The 24,213-nt window shown below is 51.6% G+C and overlaps 1 pseudogene; it reads right to left on the bottom strand.

Moving 5' to 3' along the window:
• Positions 1–1,668: 1,668 nt before the first annotated feature.
• Positions 1,669–1,787, bottom strand: LOC122688742 (annotated as a pseudogene).
• Between the last annotated feature and the right edge of the window lie 22,426 nt (positions 1,788–24,213).

The raw sequence follows: 24,213 nt of genomic DNA, 5'->3' as shown, positions 1-24,213 counted from the left end.
TCTCTGTACAGCAGCAGTCTCACTGAGAGGCAGTTTTGCCTCCCAAGTAACATTTGACAATGGTTGAAGACATTCTTGATTGTTAAATCTTGGGGAGGGGTGTTATGAGTATCTCATGGGTAAAAGACACAAATGAACAATACTTCGGTTCAATTCTAAACACAGAGAATGTGCCAAATTCTCAAGAAACATTGGTCATACACTTAATTGACTTAATTTCCAAGGTCCTTATGCCTAGAGTAAGTAATCCAGAAACCACACCGTTTCTCGCCTAGCTTTACGCGGGACACGTGGGAGAACAAAAAGTAAGGTTTCACTCCATTCAATGACCTTAGTTTTCTCAGATGCAGTTTTCATAAGCTCACAAACTCCCGACCCACTCACCCTCCCCTGGGGTTGCAAATCTCTCCTTGGAGAAGCCAAAACAAAGAAAGCCCAATCCCGCACGGTGATCAGAGAAGTGCTGAGGAAACCCTCCCTCGGGGTTTCAAGGCGCTGCTCCCGCAGAGGGCCTGCCCACCTAATCACTGCCGGGCAAATGAAGGAGTTCCAACCTGCTCGAGAAACGCTCACTCAAGGGAGGCTTTGACCGCCAGAGCCCCGGGCCCAGACCCCACAGAGAGCAATCCCTCCTCAGAGCCTCAAGGGCCAGGCCTCGGGGCCCGCTCCCCCAGGGCAGAAGGTGCGCGCTAGGGCGCGAGACTGGGGCGCCGAGAGGGCCTGGGACGCCCCGCGCACCCGCCCACCCGCCCTCCCAGAGTGGAGGAGGAGCCCGCCGGTCTCCGGCCTCCACCACCCCGGCCCCCGACTTACCGCGGTGCGCTGGGGGAGGGGAAGTGTCAGGAGTGAGGGGCTAGGCCGCACCACCACCCGCCGCTCAGAGAGCAGCGCGCGGCCGCCACGAAACCGTCGCCGCCGCCGTCTCCAGCACCGATACCGACCGCCGCCGCTCCGGGCGCAGCGCGTAGGGGGCCCGACTGCGTCGCACGCCGCCCGCCCGCCGTCAGAGGCTCACTGCGCGCGCTCCGCCCTCACTGTCTGTGCATTGGCTGACTCCGCCACCACTCTATCTGCATCCGCCCTGTTCTTCACTGGACCACGGGGCTTTTGAAACCGAACGTGAGGGTTGTGAGGGTTGTCTCTGCCAGACTAGGACTCTCTCCCCTCTTTCTGAGTCTCCCTTCCCTGTGCTTTGCAGCTCTTTACCTGTCCGGGGCGGGGTGTGTCTGTGTGTTTCTGTGTGTGTCTTTGTGTGTCTCTGTCTCTGTGTGTGTGTGTGTGTGTGTGTGTGTGTGTGCACACGCGCGCGAACGGTCACCTGGGAGTACTGGGCTGGGGCTCGGGCTGGGGCAGCCCCCGGGATTGCCTGAGGCATGCCAAGGGAGCCCCAGATGGGGACCCGACTGTCATCTGGTTTCCTGGAAGCCAAATCCGGAGGCAAGCCAGGCCTGCGGCGGGAGTCGGGGCCCCGGCCACCCACCGGGGGAGGGGCTGGGGCTGCGGGGACCCAAGAGTTGGGCTGCTGCTGTCTTCGAGGGCCGCCGGCAGGCCGGCTGGAAGGCAGGCGACGGCTCTGAGCGCGCCGGGTGCGAGGGGCCAGGGGCAGGTGGGGCTCGGGGCGGCCAACCGCGCCGGGGGAGCCAGGGCTAAAGGACAGGGGAGGCAGGAAGCCTACAGCACCCGGTATTCCCAGGCGGTCTCCCACCCAAGTACTAACCAGGCCAGACCCTGCTTCGCTTCCCAGATCAGACAAGATCTGGCGCGTTCAGGGTGGTATGGCCCTAGACGGAGGTGGCTGCAGCCAGGCGCCTTAAGAACCTTAAGAACCCTGCGTTGCGCCTCCCTTTCGGTCTGACTTGCCTGCCGGTCAGGCCAGCCGGCCACACCTCTCCAAGGGCCGCGGGCTGCACTTGAGCCGCACGACCTGCGACCGGACTCCGGTCGGCCAGGGCCGGCAGCCCGGCGGCCGCCCGACGCCGCCCGGCCTCCGCACACCGCCAAGCCCGGCCAGAACCCGCCTGGCCCGGCCCGGGGCCCCGGAGGGCTTCCTGGACCCCGAGTGGCCGGCTGGCCGTGCATGCCTGGGCCTGGGGTTGGGGTGAGGGGCGCGGAGGTCTCGGCGCCCTCCCGCCCTGGGCCTCTCCAGGCCCGCCCCCTGTCGGCGCCCGGGCCCACCCCCACCCCCCGCCCCACTCGCCTTCCAGGCTCAGGGCCACGTGGCCCCGGAGGTGTCTGATTCGGGCCCGCCGCGGACCGCGGCCCTCGGTCCTCTGAGCCTCCCGCGGGCGTAGGCGTAGCGCAGCCGGGGCCCTGAGTGCCCATCCTGCCCGGCACCTGCCCAGGGCCCAAACCCACCGCGAGCCACCTGCGCGGTCCACCCCAGCGCCTCAGCCCCACCCCTTCGCCCCACCGCGGCCCCCCTTGTCCCCACGCCGCCCGCCAAGCACGGGACCTTCCTGAGGGCCTTCACACTCTTCCTTAAAGAGTTCTACGTGAATTGAAGACAGGATCTCCTGGATTGTCACCAACAGCCAAAACAGACAGACAACAGTTACTTTGATCCTTCTTGCCTTACTGTGAGCTGTGACGGTAGGGAACCTCATGGCTGCTGCACTCAACGCTTTCATTCATTCTCTTGTTTCAAAACAGGGATTCATTGAGCTGCATGGGAGATGAATTCTGTCATTAGAAACGTTGCCACCAGGCTTAAGAAATATATTTATAACTCATTTCTTTCAGGAAACAGGTTTCAAGATCTCCATCAGAAGTCTTTTATTAAGATAAATCACAGCTTTGTCAGGTTCTCCAGAAGTACTCTTATTTTTCACTCCCAAGGAGAAGCGCACTAATAGAACTAAATGAACCTAGTAGGTTATTTTCTCTCTAATGGCACCTGTCTTTATTCATAGGAGTCCGGTCTACGTATTTCCTGGGCTTCCCTGGTGGCTCAGGTGGTGAAGAATCTGTCTGCAATGCAGGAGTCCTGGGTTCCACGGCTGGGTTGAGACGATCGCCTGGAGAAGGGAATGGTGACCTCTTCCAGTATTCTTGCCTAGAGAATTCCACGGACAGGGGAACTTGGAAGGCTACACAGTCCATGGAGTCACAAAGACTCGGACACAACTGAGCAACTAATACACGTATTTCTTACTATTTGCTTCGTAGAAGCAATTGTCCATAGCCTTTTATAGCACTTTCTGAAGAACGTGTGGTGCCTTTTTCTTTGTTGTAAGCTGCACTAGGTCTTGGTTGCCACACATGGGATCTTTAATTGTGGCGGGCAAACTCTTACTTGCAGTGTATGGGATCTAGTTCACTGGCCAGAGATGGAACCCAGGCCCCTGCATTGGGAGCAGCCACTGGATGACCAGGGAAGCCCTCTAAAGAACTCTTCAAGTGCAACTTTCTGGATGTTCGCAGCAGCTCCGGGCAGTCCTAGTGATGACACTGTTCTGCACTCCCGAGCCCGTGTCCTCCCCGAGGGACACAGGGGCCAAGCGAGCAGACAGATGCTACCCCAGCGTCAGACCGCAGGGCCAGACTGGCTGTGTAAACTCCCTTCCAGTGATGTCCTCTTTTTACCGTTCCTCTGGTAAATTCAGTACTGCTTTCCTTGGAGCGTGTGTTTAAAAAGGAAATCCTAGATGTGTTCCAACATTACTGCCCACTTTGAGGTGGACTGATATCTACCTAGGACTTGTTTATTAAACCCACCTGCCTGAGTACTGTGACTTGATTGGAGTTTTCTTGAAGTCACTCCTGAAGCATTGTGATGGTTTTGTCTGACATTAATAGATTTTTAAAAATGATACGTGTTGGCGTATGGCTATGAAGAAAGGGGAGAATCTGTTGCTATTGCAAACCAATTATGGAGGCAACTTAAAACGGAAATCTGAATTGTAACTGTGTTTCTATTTATGTAAAATACAGTCCTTACCTTGCAGTCTGTAGTTGATGTGCACAGACACAGCAGTGGCTCGCGGGTTGCTCTTCTGCCATCTTCCTGTCCTCCTTCAGTCCCTGCCTGTGTATAGGAACTTCAGTGAGATAATGGGGCATTTAACAGAGATTGCTCTGCGCAACACTGTCTTTAGTGTTGTAAGAGGGTCCTCCTCGTTGGAAAAGTTAAAGCAAATCTGGTGCAAACATGGATTGCCGCCAGGAGATCAGCGCCGGCCAGCTCCTTATATCTCGAGTGCGGACTCAGGACACAGCCCAGTCGCCAAGCTCGGTATGTCCACTCTGGAGAGGAACCCTGGTGAGGAGACGTGGCCTCACAGACGTACCTGCCCTGAGGAGCTGCCCTGGCTCAGCTCAGGATCATTGCACACGGAAAGCGTGAAGGCTTTCTCGTCCATCTGGCCTCTAAGTGCGAGCGTGACGGTGGTGGGCTCACCCTGCACAGATGCGCTTGTTCTCAGCATATCTGCTCCGCTCTCTGTGCCCCGGAGGGCTCACCAGAGCCACCTTTTGAGAAATGGAGGTGCTGAGAGTTCCCCGGAGGTTTGATGAAGAGTCTCAGTAAAGGAGCTTCTTATGAGTTGAGTTTAACCGGCGGTGACCACAAGCAGCAGCCCCCGCGAGGAGGCTGCCCCCCAGGGATGGGGTACAGCAGGTCCCCAGGAGCCCGCCCGCCCCCTGGGGGCTCAGCTGTCTCAGCCGGCGATGCCGCGGGGTGCCGTTGCTGGAGCCCCCGCAGCTTCCTCTGATACAGAGAGACCCAGTCCCTGGCGGGCACCTGCTCAGGGCCGTGCCCCCAGAACCCAGAGCTGGCCGCTGTGCCCTGCCTGGGCGAGAGCCTTCTAAGCGCGCGGCGTTCACAGCTCCTGGAGAATGCCTCCCTGCACTCAGCGGCGCCCCCGGGCGTTCTGTCCTCTCGCCGTCTCCCCTGGCTCAGGCGGTCAGCGCTGCATGCGAAGCGCTGGGGCTCCCTCCTTGTGGCTGGGACCCAGTGTTAGGAGGGCAGGGTCGTTCCAGGAGCAGGCCTGGCATGTTCTCCCTGCGCTGATGATGGGGCGGTGGGGGCCGGCCTCTGCCCCCGCCCGCCCCTCCGCGCCCGGGCTCCCGGTTCTGCCACCTGTCCTCTCTGCCACTGCTGCCCTGGCCGGGGTGTGGCTGGTCCCGGGGCCCCCTAGACCTCAGGAAACGTCTGGTGAGCACAGGAGATGGAGATACTCACGGCCACGCCACCAACCGCCAGTCCCGCCCGCACGCTCCTCTCCCCGGGCGGCCCCACCTCAGGGCGGCCGTTCTCGGCTTTTGGTGGAAAACAAAAATGTCGTTTCACATTCAATTTGTTCTGGATCAGTGTCTCTCTTAGGTATTGGTTAAACATATGAATAATCCATATTTAATCTCATGTTGTGTTTGTTTCAGGAACTTGAAGTTGGTAGACTTGCTCCCTGTAGAACAGACTCGATGCCTGTCTCCCTTCTGGGACCGCGGTTGAGCCCTGGGGCCTAGTGTTCTCTTCTGTGGGTGTGCTTGCCGGGGTGGGGGTGGGGGGCGCTCTTTGCATGAGATGTTGGGATTGAGGCCTTTGCATGGCTGCTGCCTGCTGCTCTGACCCTGTGACTCTTGTCTCCAGGTTCGGTTGCCCCTCCCCTGCAGAGTGAAGGTGCTCCTGTCCCCCACTCACCAGTCCTAATCGTTCTGCTCTTTTGTATCCCTAACCACGTAACATCAGGAGGATGAGGAGGGAAGCTGGGCTCAGGTTGGAGACTTTCTGTAATGTATTCTTCACTATATATATAGCAACAAAAAGACTGGGAGGATGAGAATTTGTAATTTACTTTTCTTGATGTTTTCAACACCTTGATTTAGTCAGAATACTGGTAACGGTTTGAAAGCATTAGCTGAAGCAAAGCACAAGATTAAAGAGAACGTCTCATGGGCAGTTTTGAACATCTCTGGTAGTTAATTCTCATGGACATAAATCTCTTTGATACACGTTCTTTCCTGCAAAGCCCTATGGCTTGGGCAGCTACTTGGGTGGTGTGTTTCAGTCCCCGGTGGGGTAGCGTCAGTTACGAGATCTGCTAATGAGAAAATCATGTTTAAATAAATTTCCAACACAAGAGTTGCCATAGAGACGCTGCCTCTGTCAGTATTTACCGTGGACTGTCCTAATCCTATGTGTTCCAAAGTCTTTCCTACTGATGGACTTCTCAGAAATTGAGCCTACTCTTGCTTAATGCACATGTTGAATTTGTAGGTCCCCAGTTGAACTCAAAAGCAAAAACTCTGTCACAACTGTTTTGCAACCTTGCTTTGAGACAGTTTGATTGAAAACAGTGATTTTCCTGCCTGTGACCCCACCGACTTTGTTCTGTGACACTCGACAAGTCCAAGTCTACCAGGTGTGGGCAGGAGTTTCCCTGAGGGGCTCCCTAGTGGCAGTGCTGTGTATGGACCCTGAAAGATACCTGTGTAACCAAAGAATCAAAGGAATTCTGAATCAGAGTTTTCCTGACCACAAGCTGAGAGGTGAAACACCCATTTCCCTCTATTTGTGCTTCAGAAGTAAAGCCAATTATATCACTTAACAGAAGAGCAAAGTGGCTATAATATGATTCTGTGAACTCCCCCTTGCCTTGATGCCAGGAGCCGTTATGGGGGGTCCCGCCCGTGACAAAGTCATGAAGAAAATACTGTACAGGCAAGGCCGTCCGGGACCCCATCCATGGCGAGGTCATGAGGAAAATACCTGACAGGCAAGGCCGTCTAGGATAAGGGACCCTCCAGGTTGGCCTCGGCCTCTACCCTACCCTATATCCTCCCCCTTTATCTGCTGTTGTTCTTATTTGCCCTGCTGCAGATTCTTGTGTTGCCTGCCGAGAGCTCACCTGCTCTTCTTTCACTGAATAAAGACCAACTTAAAAGCTAATTAATAAATCTCCTGGACACTGGTACCCTATGAAGGGGCCAGGGATGAAGGAAATGCTTCAGTTCAATCCCTTTTGCTGGCATTCTGGCTTGTTTGATAGATATGTGCTCTCATTGCACAATATGCTCATGACTGTTCTAAACATCCTAAGCACAGTACACTAACAAAAGAAACTATTAAGCATAGGCCCCTTCGCGGGGTGAGAAAAGCTCCACAAATATTATAGCCACATATACGCCTAATAGAAAATAGTTTAGATAGAGATTAGCTGGCGACTTCTTGCAGGTAATTAACTTTTAGACTAAGAGCCTATTTTGTGCCATATCTTCTGTTTTTGCAATCCCTTGCATTTCTGTTCTGTGAAAAATGTAATCCTATCTAGTTCCCATGGAGATGACACCTAATAGAAAGAAAATAGATTAACCACAAAAAAGACAGGGTCGGCTACTGAAGTTGCTTAAAGTTGCACCAGGTGCAAGCCATAAATTGTCAACAGGCCTGAAAGCCAAGAGATATTATACATAGAGATTAACCATTAATAAGGCCCTAATAGGCACAGAGCCCTTTGGGGGGTGAAGAAGCCCTATTAAAAAATACAAAAAATATTGTTTTAAAAGTGGTTATTAGATCAACGTTAGATTGATGTTAATGTGCTGAGGTTGTGCAGTAGAAACTATTGTTAATGTAGTTGCAGATCTAGTAAAATAAGAGTTTAGCCCTAGTGTAAAAACAATAAGATAATTGTTAATTTTAACCAAGAGCGCTAAACAGGGGCTGCCTCACCAGAGCCACAGAGTCTTTGTGTGTTAAACTTTTTAGATAAATTTAGCTGAGAATTTCTGCAAAAAGACTGACTTTTATGTTAACAAGATTGTATTTCTATTATGTTACAACTTGCTGTACCATGAGACTCCCAATTTTCTGTTTTCTGCTAACCTCAAGGCCAGAAGATAATGTACAAAAAATCTATGGGAAAAGACTCTCATAAACAGAAAATATACAGAGCACACCTGGTTTCGTGAAGGACAAGCTGATGTTGTTAAACTAAGTCTGTATGCTTATCTGTCCCTTAGAAATGTACCAACTTAGGGTATAAAGGCTATGGTGAAAAATAAAGCAACTGCCAGACTCTGCCGCACCTTCCTGGTCTGGTCTCTCTCTCTCTCTCTCTCTCTCTCTCTCTCATTCACCGACGCCGTTCATCCTGAGGGTTCCCCTGGATCCTGCTGGGGCTGGACCCCGGCACCTTGACTTAGGTATTCTGTGCCTCTGATCCAGATAAATATCCTCATTAATTATTTAATCCAGTCAGTAATGACCATCAGTGAATTGAAAAGAGCGCATTTCACTGTTGCTTAAATATCAGTATATTTTACACTAAGAGGCAGAACTTTGCCTGCATCTTGGGAATTACGCTGACATATAAATTAAGCTGAACGTTTGCTTTTTGCAATGGAAATCCAAACAAGGATGAGCCATGCCAACGACGCCAGAATTGCTAAGTTTTGGTCTTCAGCGTAAGCAAGGACCCCTTTCTGTGAAGCCATCAAGGGCAGATGACGTAACGTGCATCTCCCCTGTGCTGGCACACAGTGACCTGCTCCTGAGCCAAAGGGAAGTTTGAGATGGCCTCGGGCTCTCTGGCAGAAGACATCAAGCTGTGGTCAGAGATTTTAATGTCTTAATTTAGCCAGTAGCATCACCCAGGGGTCTGCATGGGACTGTGCTATCCACTGGTGGTACCGGATTGAACGGGATCCATGCCATCACTCTCACCTTGTTCAGAGTTCAGAAAACTGATTTGTGTTTGTGACCATTTCAGTGATGGAAAAACAGACCCTACAGAGTCTCTTCTGTGCCAAATGTTCTCTTTCCCTGAGAGAGCCCTGTTGTGTGCATTTTTTCCACGGGCTGGGATGACAGCCCAGGAGATGTGGGTCTCCCTGGGACTGAGCCTGATCCTCCCAGGAACTTATATTATCGACCACTAAAATGTGAATAGACTATATAATGAGTGAACAAAAATGAGGAGGCTTCTCCTTCCATGGAGTCCTCTATTTAGCAAAGTCTTTGCATTCTGTGTCTATTTAAAAATCCATAATCAACAAGTAAGAAAATAATACCACATATTCATGCTCTATGTGTCAGGCTTATGAGATGAGAGTTGTAATTGAAAGAGTGAAAACACATGATACTGTGATGATGTAAAAATGTTTCATGTTTATCTCCACTCATGATTATTTATAGAAATGTATTTTCTAATAGAAAGTTGGTTTTTTTTTTCTATTAGAACTTGTGTTCTTGTTGGAGTTTTTATGATTCCTTCTAGCTTTTTTGGTGTAAATAGTAGATCAGAGGCCAATTTCTGAAACAATCCACGCTGGTAGTCAGGAAGTATTAGGTCCAAGAATTCCATAACGTACGGAATGCCTCAGCACATACCTTAGTCTTCTTGGACTGAAGAACGTCAAGTGCCTTCTTTGGTGTGTGTGTATATACGTGTCAGGTGTCTACTGTCACTGTGCAGATCTTGCACATACTCCATTAGATCTATTCCTGAGGAGTTCATAGGTTTTGATGACATTATAATAAAGGGTATTCTTCAAAATTTCAATTTCTGGCTTATTTCTAGTATTTAGAAATAGAGTGCATTTTTACATGTTGACCTTGTATACTGCAACTTTGCTGAACTCACTTTCATGCTTGTAACTGTTTTGTCGATTCATTTTCCATGTTAATCATCATGTCATCAGCAAAGACAGTTGTATTGCTTTTTCAGTTCATGTGATTTCGATTTCTTTTTTCTTGTCTTGTTACAGTGGCTAGGAGTTCCAGTACAGAGTGGAATAAAAGACATAAGAGCAGACGTCCTTGCTCTGTTCCTGATCTTTGGGAGAAAGCACCATATGATGTCAGCTCTACATGTTTCATAGATGCTATTCCTGAGGTTGAGGCAGTTTTCTTCCATTCCTAGATTGCTAAGATTTCCACATATCAATGATGAATATTGTCAGATGCCTTTTCTCTATCTTTTAAGGTAATACTGTGGTTTTTATTTTCAGCCCATTGATGTGGTGGATTTCACTGATTTTTTCCAAATGTTGGCCTAACCTTATGTTCTTGGGATAAACCCTGCTTGTCATGATACCTTGTACTTTTCAATGACAACTGATTTCCTGATGAGTCTTTAAGGAATTTTGCATCTGTGTCTCAGAGGCATACTGATATTCTTGTAATATGTTTGTGTGGTTTTGGTATCAAGAGAATTCTGGCCTCAGAATGAGTTGGGTGTTATTTTTGTCACTATTTTGGAATAGTTTGTGTTAACTGGGATTTTCTTCATAGCTGTTTGTTAGGATTCACTGGTAAAGTCATTTAGGGTAGAGATTTTGTGTGTGTGGGTGTCTGGGTGGATAGGATTTCTAACTACAGATTTGAGTTTTAATAGATCCAGGTCATCTGTTTCTTACTGAGTGGCTCTCATAGGTTGTGTCTTTCAAGAAAGTAGGGTATGTTATCTAAGCTGCCTAACATTGTTCACAGTTTGCCCTATCCTTCCAGTGTCTGTAGGATCTGTACTGATGCTCCCTCTGTGATTCTTGACATTGGTAGTTTATGTCTTCTCTTCTTTCTTCATCACTCTGCTTAGTCAATTTTACTGATACTTCTGAAGAACCTGATTTTAGTTTCTTCATTTCGTTTTGTTTCTCTGGTTCCCATTTCATTGATTTTTGCTCTTTCTTTTTCTTCTTTCTGCTTACTGTGGATTTCATTTGTTCTTTTATTAGTGTTTTAAGATCGAGTCTTAGACTATTGACTCACAATCTCTCTCATTTGTGTAAGTATTTAATACTCTCCGTTTCCCTCCAGGTGCTGATTTAACCATGTCCTGCAGTTTTTAGCATATTGTATGTTCACTGTTATCCACTTCAAATTATTTCCCGTTTCATTTGTGATTTCTTCTTTGCCACATGAATTCTTTAGACATATGCTAATTTCCTGATGTTTGGGAGATTCCTGGATATCAGGGTGTTTTTAAATTGCTATTTTGATTCTGCTGAGATCAGAAAACATCCTTTGCATGATTTTAGTCACTTTAAGTATGCTGAGATTGGTCTGTCTTTTGAAGAATGTCTTGTGTCCCCTTGAAAAGAGTGTTATCGTGCTGCTGTTGGACGGAGTGCTCTATAAAGTGTTCAGTGAGATCAGGTTGGGTGATAGTGCTGTTTAACAGGGCTTCCCTGGTAGCTCAGATGGTAAAGAATCTGCCTGCAATGTGCGAGACCTGGGTTTGATCCTTGGGTTGGGAAGATCCCCTGGAGGAGCATTGGCAACCCACTCCAGTATTCTAGCCTGGAGAATTGTTTAAAAGCTTCTACATCCTCACTGACCTTGGATGGTTGTCTGCTTGGCTTCCCTGTTCAATCAGTTATTGAGTCACTGAGAGGAAGATTGAGGTCCCTGACTGTAATTGTGGGTTTGTCTATTTCTTCTTTCAGTCGAGTTTAGTTCTTGTATTCCTTATCTCTTCTTTTTAAACCTATTTTTAAATCACTTAACTGACTTTGAAATTAGCAGATGTTTTGCTAGAGAAATTTAGAAAACAAAGTGTTCAAACTAAAATTAAAGCCAGCCAGAGATGTTTTTAGTGAGTAGAGTTAGGTTGATCCTTCAAACTTGTTCATGAGTCATGGTCATTCTTTGTTGATATATTATTATATTACATATAAAAGCTATTTCAGAGAAGTAATGTGCAGTCAGTTACAGTTTTATCATGGTTTGGTCGATAGGTTAAATTTATTACCACAGATGAGTCATAGACTTCTAATGGTGTAGTTTCTTTGTCTAAAAGTTTGCCAGCAAATTTAAAAGGTAGCAAATAAAAGATCAAATTATTTTGAAGTTATGAGCAACAATGTTGTCTTTAGCTTAGCCTTTGAGAATATGTAATTGTTTAAAAATCCATTTTTAAGATGACTTAAATGGCCCTTGTGACTGTTTCCATGGGGTTTTTTTTGTTGTTGTTTTTTCCTGAATTAACCATCCTTAGTTATTGAAAGCAGACCCTCGCATACAGGGACGTGAGCCTCGAGCGGATCGGCACCGAGTGACTGCCCAGCCTGGGCCTCCGGCAGTACCGCAGCTGCCTCATGGAGTGCCTTGTGGACACGCGGATGCTGGACCACTTGACCAAGAAAGACCTTTGCGGACAACTGAAAATGGTTGAGAGTTTTCACAGGTCAGTCAGCGCAAGTAGTTCTTACTAGTTGGCTGAGAGACGTTTGCCTGTGGCCAGGTCTAACTTTTTTCTTTTTCTCTTGGAAACAGAAACAGTTTGCAGTGTGGAATTGTGTGCCTGTGAAGGTTGAATTATGACCGAAAAGAACTGGAAAGGAAAAGAGAAGAAAGCCAGAATGAACTAGCACAGAATGAAAGGCTAGTACAGTCCTGTTTCTCGGTTCCCAGTGTACAAGCCGCCTCAGAGGTTTCCTGTGGGAAAGAAAAACTCAGGACATGCTTTCCGAGGAGAAATCACGCCTCGCATCGTTACGGGGAGGGGTGGGAAGGAGTGTCTGAGACCGGCCTCTGTGGCCAGAGAACTTGTGCGCTGCCCTCGGGCCCACATCGCTCTGCAGCTTGTGTGTCTTGAGGGGAGAGCGCTTCCCCACGACTCTGGAGATCTCCCTGTGACTGTGCCCTGCGTCCCGTTCCACTCACAAATGCTGCTGCAGGCGGCCGATCACTCCAGAGCCGAGAAGGGCAGGGCCCGCTGTGCACGCCTGTGAGTGTGAAGAACACTGCTCTGGCCCCCCGTCAAAGGACTTGAGGAGGCAGCATGGTCCTGTGCCCAGGCCGGAGGGGGTGTCCTTGACGATGGAGCGGGAGCCTCTCCGCTGGGGCGGGAGGAAGGCGGAGGCACTTCAGTTGCCAGGCGGGTGGGGAGGCCGGAGGGGACGCGGGCTGTCCGTGCGGGGTCTCCCTGGGGCAGTGCCTCGCTGTGCGCTTGTGGCTCTGAGCGCCTGAGTACAACGGAGCGATTCTCAATAAGGCGTTAGCTGTAGGGCTTCCCTGGTGGTCCAGCGGGTTAGAATCATCCGCCTGCTAATGCAGGGGACAATAGTTCGATCCCAGGCCTGGGAAGGCCCCATACGCCATGAGGTGACAAGCCCCCGTGTCCTCGAGCCTGGGTTCCACAACAAGACAAGCCACTGCACTGTGAAGCCTGACCGTGATAACCGGAGAAAGTGTGCACACAGCACCAGAGACGCATCACAGCCGAGAATAAATAAAATAAAATTTCAAAACGGATATTCCCCATTAAACACAGGGTAAGACCTCCCCGAACGTTCAGAAAATAGATCACTGATAGCAGTAACAGTAACAAAACTTATTGAACGAGGCCAGGTACCTTCATAGGTTCATTCACTTAATCCTTACTATCGCCCTGTGCATGGAAGTGCCGTTTTCATCTCCAGTTTTTACTAAGAAGGAAAGTAAAGATAAAAATACGGTTGGGGAGATGGTCCATTGAAAGCTCATCTTGGTGTGATTGAGTTCATTTGAGTCATTAGAAAACCTATTTAAATTTTGCTATTTAAGTTTTAGTCTCCCTCAAAGTTATTTTATATTGAAACGTTGGTTTCTGCTTAGGAATGGTGTCTGTGAGTTGTGTTTTGGGGAACAACTGGATGGCCTTACCCTATTCCAGGCCCCGTGTGCTTGGGGGACTGTTTCATAAGTGTACTGAAAACACACAAAACATTAATTCCCCTGACACACAACCGTGACTCGTTCAGCCCCACACTGTGGTTCTCCTCTTCATGGGACGTTAAGGAGACGTCAGTGTGACAAGGAGACTCGGACACCTGAAGAAGCATCCATGGGCTCTGTTCAGTGTGAGACAGGGCTGGTTACAGCTTGAAAATGTTTCCATGGCAAATGACAGTGTGTTGTATTATATAGCAAGATGTGATTTCTCCAAAGTGAGAAGTGAAACCTGCTAACTGTCAGGAGGAATGTCCTCCCGGGCAACCAGGGTGGTTCAGTTAGGGTGCAGTCAGGGTCCTGGCACGCGTGTTACCCCACCCTTGCCACGCTCCTCTGGTCCCAGTTTGGGCAAATCAGTCACATGGTCACCACGAATGGGGTCAAATACACTTGGACAAAAGTGCAGTAGCAAACTCGGCCATTTAAAGGGCTAGTGGCTTTTTGTTTTTGTCCTTTGTTTTAAAATCTGTCTTGTTTTCTGTCCTGTAACTTCCAAGGATGATGATAACAGCTTGAGGAGGGCGCCCCCTTGGAGGAAAACATTCAGACCACAGCATGTCTGTGGCTCAGCTGCTGCGTGCGCAGAGTCTCTGCCCGCAAACCGCCGGGTCCCGTCCTCGCTGTCCCCACCCTCGGGCCCCTGCACGCTGTCAGTCGATGGGGCAAAGGAAGAAGGTGAGGCCGAGAGAGGTCCTCCCCCGAGTTCAGCCGGGCCGTAAGTACACCGGCTTGGCAGTTGTCCTTTCAAACCCAGCTCTGGTTTTCCCTCTGACGGCCTCTCTGCCAGAGAACGCTGCTCATTCAGGCTGGGTGCCCGGGGCCGCTGTGTCCCCACTTGATGGCAAGACAGACGGCCAGACAGCCTGGGCCGGGGTCAGGCTCTGTGGCTCAGACGCCTTGTGCACGCGCCCCCCATGCCGCCAGGGTCCCGTCCGTGACAGCGGCGTCTCAGGGGCTCCTTCCTCCCCGGTTGGTGGTGCCAGCCACACTGGGGGATCCCAGAGGGAGTGTGCGCTCACCCCGAGGGAGCGGGGCCTGGAGGGTCTCTTTGGTGCCATTTTCTTCCTGTTATTAGCCCTTCCCATGAGTAGATGTCTAAGCTTTGCTCTCACTTGCTCTGACAGAGCAAAGTGTTAAGCTGGGCACTTTCGGTGAGGGGGCTTACAGGGAAGCAGCATCGTCTCTTCACCAGAACTCAATAATACGCTTAACCAGGGGTGGGGGAGACCCAGTGACTCTCTCCTGTTTTAAACGGCATTTTCCTTCCAAGGAGCATGCAGCTCATTTTTACAAGTCTTAACTGCAGCTTAGCTTTAGTCGATTGAAGAGTCTTACTGCTTGCTTTTTTATTTTCCATTCTCCTCATTATAAATCCAACATTTCCCTGCCAGATGCACACGCTGGCATAGACATTAGAGTTTAGATAAATTAGAAAGAATCCTAGAAAGAGGTGTTGGGAATATAATATATGGCAGATGACCTTTTACAAACCCCGTGAGATAGGCAGGGTATAAACTGTGTAACTGGGTTGTTTTCAAGGCTTTTGAAGTCGCAGTGCAGCAGGTGTCCGGGGCGCTTAGAATCAGAGGGTTTAGATAGGTGGCCTGCTCCATCAGCAGCCCCCACTGTCTTCAGCCCTCTCTGGAACCCTGGCCAGAGACTCATCAGATGTGTTCCTGAGGGGCCCAGGGGAAGACGGAAATGTTGAATTGGGGGAAGCGGGTTTCTGCTAGCGGGTTATGGAGATTTCCCAGTCAACTTGGAGTTGGGGGTCGGGGCCGACCCATTGGGCCCTACAGCCTGTACTGTGATGAGAAAACAACATTAGTGGTGACATTTCCGAGGGAGGCTGAGACTGAGGTTCCGCTTTCTTAGATCAGCCCCGTGCTCTGCCCTCCCTGCAGCGGCCTGTGGAGAGCAGCATGGCCCCCAGGACAGCAGATCACGGGGCTCCAGGCCACGAGGGCCCGGCCACTGACCCACAAGTAGCTGGTCCCTCCCCACGTCCCGTTCTCACAGATCCAGTCCAGAGGGCTGGAAGAGACGTCATGCATCCCTGTGAATCTGGAGGTCTAAGGAGAGGCTGGCAGCTGGTCACGTGCAGTGGCTGTCTCCATGTCAGAGCTTCTGTCATCGAATGTGCCGTTGCTGCTCTAGTGTGACTGCCCCCACCCCCACCCCGGGTGGCAGGGACCCCCACGTGGCAGCCCCCAGGCTCGCTCTCTCTGTATCATCCACCGTCTAGAAGTTTCCCCAGACCCTGAGTAGGAGTGGGCGCTGCTGCGGGAGTGAGTGTGTGTGTCCTCCAGCCCGTGTGATGTTCCACGACTAATTGCACTCTGGGTTTGCACGCTTCCTCCCGCGTTCCTGGGACCCGGCAGCATGGCGGGAACGCAGAGGCTGGACTCCGCCACAGTCAGGACTCACTCCTGCTGAGCTTCGGGGTGAGCACAGGCCGGCCTGGTCCCGAGGGGGCACGGAGGCCACGCCCTGGGAGTGGAGGGTCGGCGGGTCTGCGGAGGTCGGCCCTGGAGAGCCCTCAGCGGCAGAGAACGTGACCTTGGCGCCCCGCTGCCGCAGGAGTGGTCAGACCACGGCCCGAGGCTCCCTAGCGTCCCTGGGCACGGGTGTCCCTCCCACCGCGGCAGTGCAATCTTTAATTTAATCTGTTACTACTTGTTATATGGACCTGAAGAGATTTCATTACAGGGTTTTTCATTAGTGAAAAGTTCATGCATACCATAGAGAAAATATTTTAGAATTTAATGTTTCTTATATTCATGTAAACTTATGACTTCATTTAGATAGATACTTATTCTTGTATATTCAGGCTATAAATATCCTTTCAGATCAATTCATCTTCTGATACCTGATTTTAGTCTTTCAAATGAATGTACTGTACTGCTTGTCTGTATAAAGCCTATGAACAAACATAGGGCTTTTGTAAATGATGCATTTATTGTCATTATTCTTGTTTGATTTTTAAATGATAACCCATGAGAGAAGGGGTTTTCCTGCGATTGTAAAACCATCATGACACGGTGTGCATTATCCTTCCAGAATGTAACCAAGCTCTCCAACAATCACTCTGAAATGAGCAAACTTAATTTCAACCAATGGTCGCATTTTAACGACTGACCTAAACTGTACTTTTTCCAGCAAGAAATGCTTTTTGTCTGCAGCGTGAAGTGATGTAAAAGTACGGGTGTTGAGTGTGAGCTTCTACTGAAATCTGGGCTGAAAGTATGACTAGAAGAAGCCTATGACAATCTCTCCCAAAACCTGGTCTCTGTGGACCCGGATCCCTCCTCTCTACTGAGACTCTTCGGGGACCAATCGCAATGCCCTGCGCCTGCTGCGGAGCCGATGTGCTGGATGGTGAAGGAGCCACATCCCCGACAGACAGAGAGCATGATGCAGCTCTGACAAAGGCCTCATTTTTCTTCTGTAAACCATCTTTTTACATCTGTTTGTAAACTTGTTTAAAGAATGGATCTAGGCATACATTTTTAGATTTTGATGACATAGCCATTCTGGATTGTATAAGTAGCAAATGTAACTTTTACTTGTTCAGTGGCACATTAAAAAAGCCAGCAAGAGATGCGTTCAGATCACGGTGTGTTATTTATGATGCCGCTGATAGCTTGGTAGACAGAGACGGCATGTCTCTTTACATGTGGGTAGTGCCTTCAGTTTACCTGTACAGTTCATTGTTACCATTCTGTTTTTCTCTTAATCTTTTGTGAACTTCCTGAATATGTGAGAAAGTACATACAGTTTACTTTGGAACAATTTTTATCACAGTATTATTTATTGCTTTCTTTCAATAAAGTACTGAAGCCAAATTTCCCACTGCCACTTAAGAGTGCCGAGGGAAAGCTGGACTCTCCCTGAGAACAGGCCAGAGCTGGTAATGGGAGCCCGTGTCATCACATGGACATTCTGGTAAGAGAAACGGATGGAGAGAATGGAAAGCTAGAAGGCGGAAGTATAGGTGTCCCCAAAGGATGACCGACGGGCTGTTCATGCCCTTGGATCCGGAGACAAGAGGCTCCATCACTTCAGCATCTTCGGGGCCAGGGCCCCTCTGCTGCAGAGGCGAGGGCAGCGGGCCGAGGGTGGGAAGAGAGCGCAGGTGTCAAGGCTCACCGCGGGTGCCCGGGCGGGCTGGCCAGGGGAATGCACTAGGGAGTGAGCGTGTGCACGCTTGTGTGTGGGAGCTTTTTATGTCAATTTAGTCAACACTCTTTATTATTCATATACCCATAGAAACAAGAATGTAGCAAGGGGAGGTGGGAGGGAGATTCAAGAGGGACGGGACATACGCACACCTAGGGCTAATTCATGTTGATTTACGGCAGAAATCAAACCAATATTGCACAGCAATTATGCTTCAGAAAGAAAGAACATACAAAGGTGGTCAGGAAAGTATGAAAAAAGATTTCTCATAGTTTTTTTTTTTTTTTCTCATAGAGATTTATAATCACAACTCTGCGTACATCTGGGAGCAGGCTGCCCACCATCATCAGACCGCCCCACAGCATCAGACATTCCTTCCCAGCATGAGGCCCTCGTCCAGCATCAGACCCTAGTGCAACATCAGACACTCGCCCAGCAACAGGCCCTTCCGCAGCATCAGAGCCTAGTCTAGCATCAGACATTCCCCCAGCCTCAGACCCTAGTCCAGCATCAGAAGTCCCCCCTCAGCATGAAGCCCTAGTCCAGCATCAGACACTCGGCCAGCAGCAGGCTCTCCCCGAGCTTCTGACCCTAGTCTAGCATAAGACTGTCTCCCCAGCATCAGACGTACCCCCTCAATATCCAGCACTTGTCCAGCATCAGACCCTCCCCCAGCATCAGGCCCTAGACCAACATCAGGCCCTAGTCCAGCATCAGATTTTCCTCCTCCCCGCCCCAGCATCAGGCCCTCCTCCCCCAGCATCAGGCCCTAGTCAGCATCAGACCATAGTGCAACATCAGACAGTCGCCCAGCAACAGGCCCTCCCCCAGCATCAGACCCTAGTCTAGCATCAGACATTCCCCCAGCCTCAGACCCTAGTCCAGCATCAGAAGTTCCCCCCACCCCAGCCTTAGGCCCTAGCCCAGCATCAGGCCCTCCCCAGCATCAGACCATAGTGCAACATCAGACAGTCGCCCAGAAACAGGCCCTCCCCCAGCATCAGACCCTAGTCTAGCATCAGACATTCCCCCAGCCTCAGACCCTAGTCCAGCATCAGAAGTCCCCCCACCCCAGCATGAGGCCCTAGTCCAGCATCAGACACTCGGCCAGCAGCAGGCTCTCCCCGAGCTTCTGACCCTAGTCTAGCACAAGACGTTCTCCCCAGCATCAGACGTACCCCCTCAACATCTGGCCCTAGTCCAGCGTCAGACCCTCCCCCAGCGTCAGGCCCTCCCCCAGCGTCAGGCCCTCCCCCAGAATCAGGCATGGCATCCCCCAAGCAGCAGGACAACAGCTCTTGCAGGAGGTGCATCTGTAGGAATCACCTGCGGAGCAGCAGCAGCTGGGGTCCGTTTCAGGTCAAGGAGAGGTGAGGGGGCACTTGCGCAGGAGGCAGCGGTGCTGTGGGCACGCTCCCCAGCTCTGCTTCTCCCCGTGGGGGCTCTGCTCTCCTGCTCTCTCACGGGCCCCAGGGCAGTGTCCTTTCAGATTCACGGTCGCCTTGATATCTCAAGCCCAAGTCCTGAGTTGCGTCCCAGTCCGGCTAGGCAGAGGCCTGGGAACACCCATGCTCAGGGGCTGAAAGGATCCCAGGGGGACAGCAAGGCCCCAGCGGGTGGCGGGGCAGGGGACGAGGGTGGCCGCCCACAGAGGGCCCCGCAGCAGCACTGCAAGGACAGCAGCGATGCCTCAGCTCACTCGGGGACGCTGCCGGCCTAGCACTCAGAGATGTTACCGCCGGCAGCAGCTCTGGGGACGCAGGAAGCCCGGTGAGTGACACCACCCCACTCAGGCCGTGTGCGTGGGCACTGCCTACCACGGCCTCGGTTTTCGTTCTGGTTCCAACTGTCCCTCCAAGGGCTGACGGGCTCCTATTCCAAACGGCACACTTGTTTTCTTTATGTGGGTGAAGGCGTCCCTGCTTGTTTCTGTCCGCACTGTTGTCGCTCATTGTGTGGTTTCCTCGTTACAACCTGTGCTTGCTGCTCTTCCAGTTTAATTTAGGAGCAGCCCTTCTTTTCTGCATTTCATAGTTGTCACCGTTCACGGGGCCTTTCCAGGTGGCGCGAGCTGTAAAGGTCCTGCCTGCCAATGTGAGAGATAACGAGATGTGGGTTGGATCCCTGGGTCGAGAAGATGCCCTGGAGGAGTGCATGGCAGCCCACTCCAGTATTCTTGCCTGGAGAATCCCATGGACAGAGGAGCTAGTGGGCTACACTCCCTGGGGTCGCAAAGAGTCAGACACGACCGAAGCAGTTTAGCACACACTCAGGCTTTAGTTCAGTCGCTCAGTTGTGTCCGACTCTTTGGCACTCCGTGGACTGCAGCACTCCGGGCTTTGCTGTCCTTCACTACCTCCTGGAGTTTGCTCAAACTCAAGGCCATTGAGTCAGGGACGCCATAGAACCATCTCATTCCCGTTGCACCCACCAGAGCGGGGGCTGGGGCTCGGCAAAGTGCACGGTCCCACTGCCTGGGTGTGCACCTGCCCTCACCACTCCCTGACCGCGTGACCATCACTGTGTCCTCCTCTGTAAATCGGGAGGTGGCAGCCCCTGCTTGGGAAGGGGCACGCCCAGCATCTGGCATATAATCAATGCACCTTCCATCTCAGCGTTGTCTTTACTAAGACTAGGGATAGCATTGAATAATCTGCTCCTTTTTCTCTCTTGTGTCTTAACTGTGGTCCAGACCACATCTTGTTTCACTTACCCCTGGGTGTATATCCCACACCCAGCACAAACAAGACACTCTACAAATATCTGGCTGAAGAGGCAGGAACATACCCTGTCCTCAAGGAGATGAAGCCGAGAGAGATGGGGGCCTAATGGTAACACTGGGTGGTGAGGAGACCCCAGGAGGACCTGCGTGACTGTGTGGTGGGGCGTGGGCCATGGGCAGAACCCCTGAGGAGCTCCTGGGGATGAGGAAGGTGGCAGGAAGGAGGAGGAGGGCCGTTCCTTGTGCGATGTCCAGAGATTGGACCTCACCCCTTACTGATGAGCACTTAGGCCGTTTCCAAGCACTTGTCAGTGTTCTGGAGGAAACAATCATTGCCCAGCTCCTACTCAGTCAACTTCATAGAATATGTTTCTAGCGTTGGAGTATAAACATCTGCTTTATTCATTCCATGCTTCGTTCATCCACCCATCAAGCCAGCCATCTCTTCAACCATCCATACACACTCACTAGTCCATATTCCACCCACTCATGAATTCCGTCCACCCATCAAGCCAGATATCTGTTCATCCATCCTTGCACTCACTAATCCATCCCTCCATCCCTCTACACATAATTCATCCACCCATCCACTCATTAACTCATCAGATCATCTTGGACCCACCGAGAAGACGGATGCCTCCTCCGCTCCTGCTCCCAGGAGGACCCCGAGCGTGAGTGACAGGAGCCTCGTGGGGCAGCGGGGGAGACACAGAAGGGACATGCCTGCAGGCCCTCCTCCCTCTCAACGGGGAAGCACCCACCTGGTCCTAAGGCCTCCCTGCCGGGAGTCCAGGCTGGCCCTTTTACTTCTTGCCAAACAAGCGGCCGATGCAGGACCTGATGCCCTTCTTCTTCGTGGCTTTGTGCAGCGAGTCCTGGCTGATGGTGCTGCTGCTGGCGTTGCCCCCGGGGCCGTCCTGAGAGCCGGTCGAGCTTTGGGGAGAGAGAAGGACCTTTAACCGGCGCCCTCGTGCAAACACACACCCATCCTCAAGATCTACTGTTAGAACCGGCCACCCAGCAACACCCGCACCTCAACCTCGAGCACACAGTGGAGGCGCCTTCACCAACCACACTCCACACAAGCAGTGCAGGCTCCCGGCCACAGACATCCGCCCCGGGAAGCTGAGAGTCTCTGACTGGAACTCCCCCCGGCGAGGGCTTGACTCCAGGCCAGCTGGTGCAGAGGGCACTCCGACCCTCCCTCAGGGTCGCCGCTTGGCAGGTGACGAGGCTCCCAGAGAAGGCGAGCTCCCCCACTCTGGGCAGCTCCCCCCACCTCCGCAGGGTGACCGTCCCCGGCCGTGGCAGCAGAGCTGCTGGTCAGGAGACCACACGTGCCCTCCATCGAGTGCTGCCTGGCTGAGGACGGGAGCTTAGCAGGCAGCGGTCTGAATGAGGACAGTGTCAGTCACTGCAGGGGATGGAGTCTCCTGAGAGGAGACCCTTGAGGAAAAGGGAGGGACCCTCAAGAGGGAACCCGAGAGGCACGGGGCCGTCACCCTCAGGAACGCGCCCCGGGTGGGGCAGACCTCTAGCAAGAGCAGGAAGAAAGCTCCCACAGCGGGGTCAATCCGTAGAGATGGACGTTTTCTAAAATCAGCAAGGCCACTGAGCTCTTCTCACCCAGCACCTGAAGTTCACCACTAAACACAGGCACCGAACCCAGTGGGATTCCTTTAAAGACATCTTTCTAACTCTTTCAAGAGAAGAGGCGCAGGGCTCCTGAAACTGATGACGAGGTGCTCCGGCCCCTTACTTGCGGGCGTCCCTGACGTCCTCGGGGCCGGCCGCGCGCAGCGCCCCCGTGTGCAGCCGGTCCAGGTGAAGGGACTGTGGCGAGGCAGGGCTCGAGGTTTCACCTTTGATGGTGGTCTCGTCGTCTTCTTCCTCTTCCATTAAAGCTGGCAGCTGAGTGAGACAGGTGTAAAATGGCAGTGTAAAACTGGCTAACGATAGACTGTGTCAGAAAAGGCAACCTCACAGGCTTTACAATATAACCGAAAACTTATTTGTAAATCTATTTGCTATGCTTTCCTCCAAGTACAAAAAAAACAAAAAACAAACAAACAAAAAACAACCCTTGTTCCAGCTTAGTGCCATCTTACAGGACTGTCTTGTTCAAGAGAAGCGGGGCGTGGGGCAGCGAGAGCACCCGACTGAGTGCAGACACCCTGGACGGGAGCCTCCCTGAAGCCGGGCTCCGCCCTCCCTGGAATCCAGCGACCACATGGCCCCGCCGGGCAGGACAGCAGAGCGACGCCAGCACCGTGAACCCTGCATGGCATGAACCGCCCTGATGAAAGGACTCTGCTCATCGCCAGATGCTGCTCAGAAGCACCACTAGCAAGAGGAAGAAGCCTCTCAGCAAAGGCGTCCAGACCCTTCTGTTTGAAGGAGCAAAGGACACAGCTTGTGCCACCACCCAAGATCATTGGTAGTGACGATGCAGCCACTGGAGCCCAGGACAACAGGGGAAAGACAGAAAAGGTACCTCACCCGGCATGCGAACACCACGATCTGGCTCGTGTTTCTCAGTAACGGACAGACTGGGGGCTGACACTGAAGTGCTCACTCGCAGTTCGAGTGTACTTTGCTCACTGTGGTTTACATAGAGCACCCCTAGGTCTTCACTCAGAGATGACCTTGTATGAGACTAGAGGGGTGGGATGCGGAGGGAGATGGGAGGGAGGATCAAAAGGGAAGGGGTATATGTATACCTACGGCTGAGTCACGCTGAGGTTTGACAGAAAAGAACACAATTCTGTAAAGCAATTATCCTTCAATTCAAACATAAACCAATTAAAAAAAAAAAAAAAGATCTTTCTCCTGGAGTCCCAGCTTTTCCGCTGGTCCTGGGTGTGAGGACAGGAAAGACAGTGGTGGTAACAGTGTGGGGAACAGATTAACCCCTTCAGGGTCCAGCCAGGTCTCACTAGTACATTTGGGTGTGTGGTTAAGCCAGGGGAAGTTTCAGGAAACAGGCATGGCAAGTATTTTTGTAAACAATGAGTGTGTTGTTTTAACCAACTAACCTGTGCCTTTGTAGTGGGATTCTCTAAAGAATACTGATCCACTGCAGCCCCACAGGAGCTTGGTGACAACAAAGTGACTCAATGCAAAATACAGCTGAGCCCGTTCAACAGCAGCTGGGTAAACTATGCACCCTCCCCTGATCTCCAACAAGAACCCTCAGGCAACAGAAGGCTACAGAGGCTAGAAATTATCCCCACGGAACTGAACAGGGATCAGTCTCAAATTCAAGTTACAATAAGCCTTTATAAAAATCAGAAAACAACAGAAACAGAGTGGGAAGTGACACGCCTGGGTTGACCGTGGACTCAGGGGAGACAAACACCTGCCTCAAAGTCAGGGACCGCGGCCAGCCCCTTCCCCGGGCCTCCTCCTGAGGAAGGCCTCTGGGTCCCCAGCCTGGCCTCCCACCCCCAGGAGGGAAGCCCGCCCCCCTGGTGCCCACGTGACTAGGATGGGCAGGACCGTGTCCTCACGTAACGGGAGGGCACAGCAGGCCACAGAGCCGGTGAGCGGCACACCCAGGTCACCAGCCCCAGGGCACAGTGCTGCTCCGCGGGGCCCAGCAGAAGGGCTCCCGGGCACTGAGCTGCGTGAACTGGAGCGCAGCTGCCCGAGTCCTGCG

This window comes from Cervus elaphus, chromosome 33 (assembly GCF_910594005.1).
Source record: "Cervus elaphus chromosome 33, mCerEla1.1, whole genome shotgun sequence".
NCBI lineage: Eukaryota > Metazoa > Chordata > Mammalia > Artiodactyla > Cervidae > Cervus > Cervus elaphus.
The sequence above is the reverse complement of the archived record's forward strand: the minus strand, read 5'-3'. Positions and strand labels throughout refer to the sequence as shown.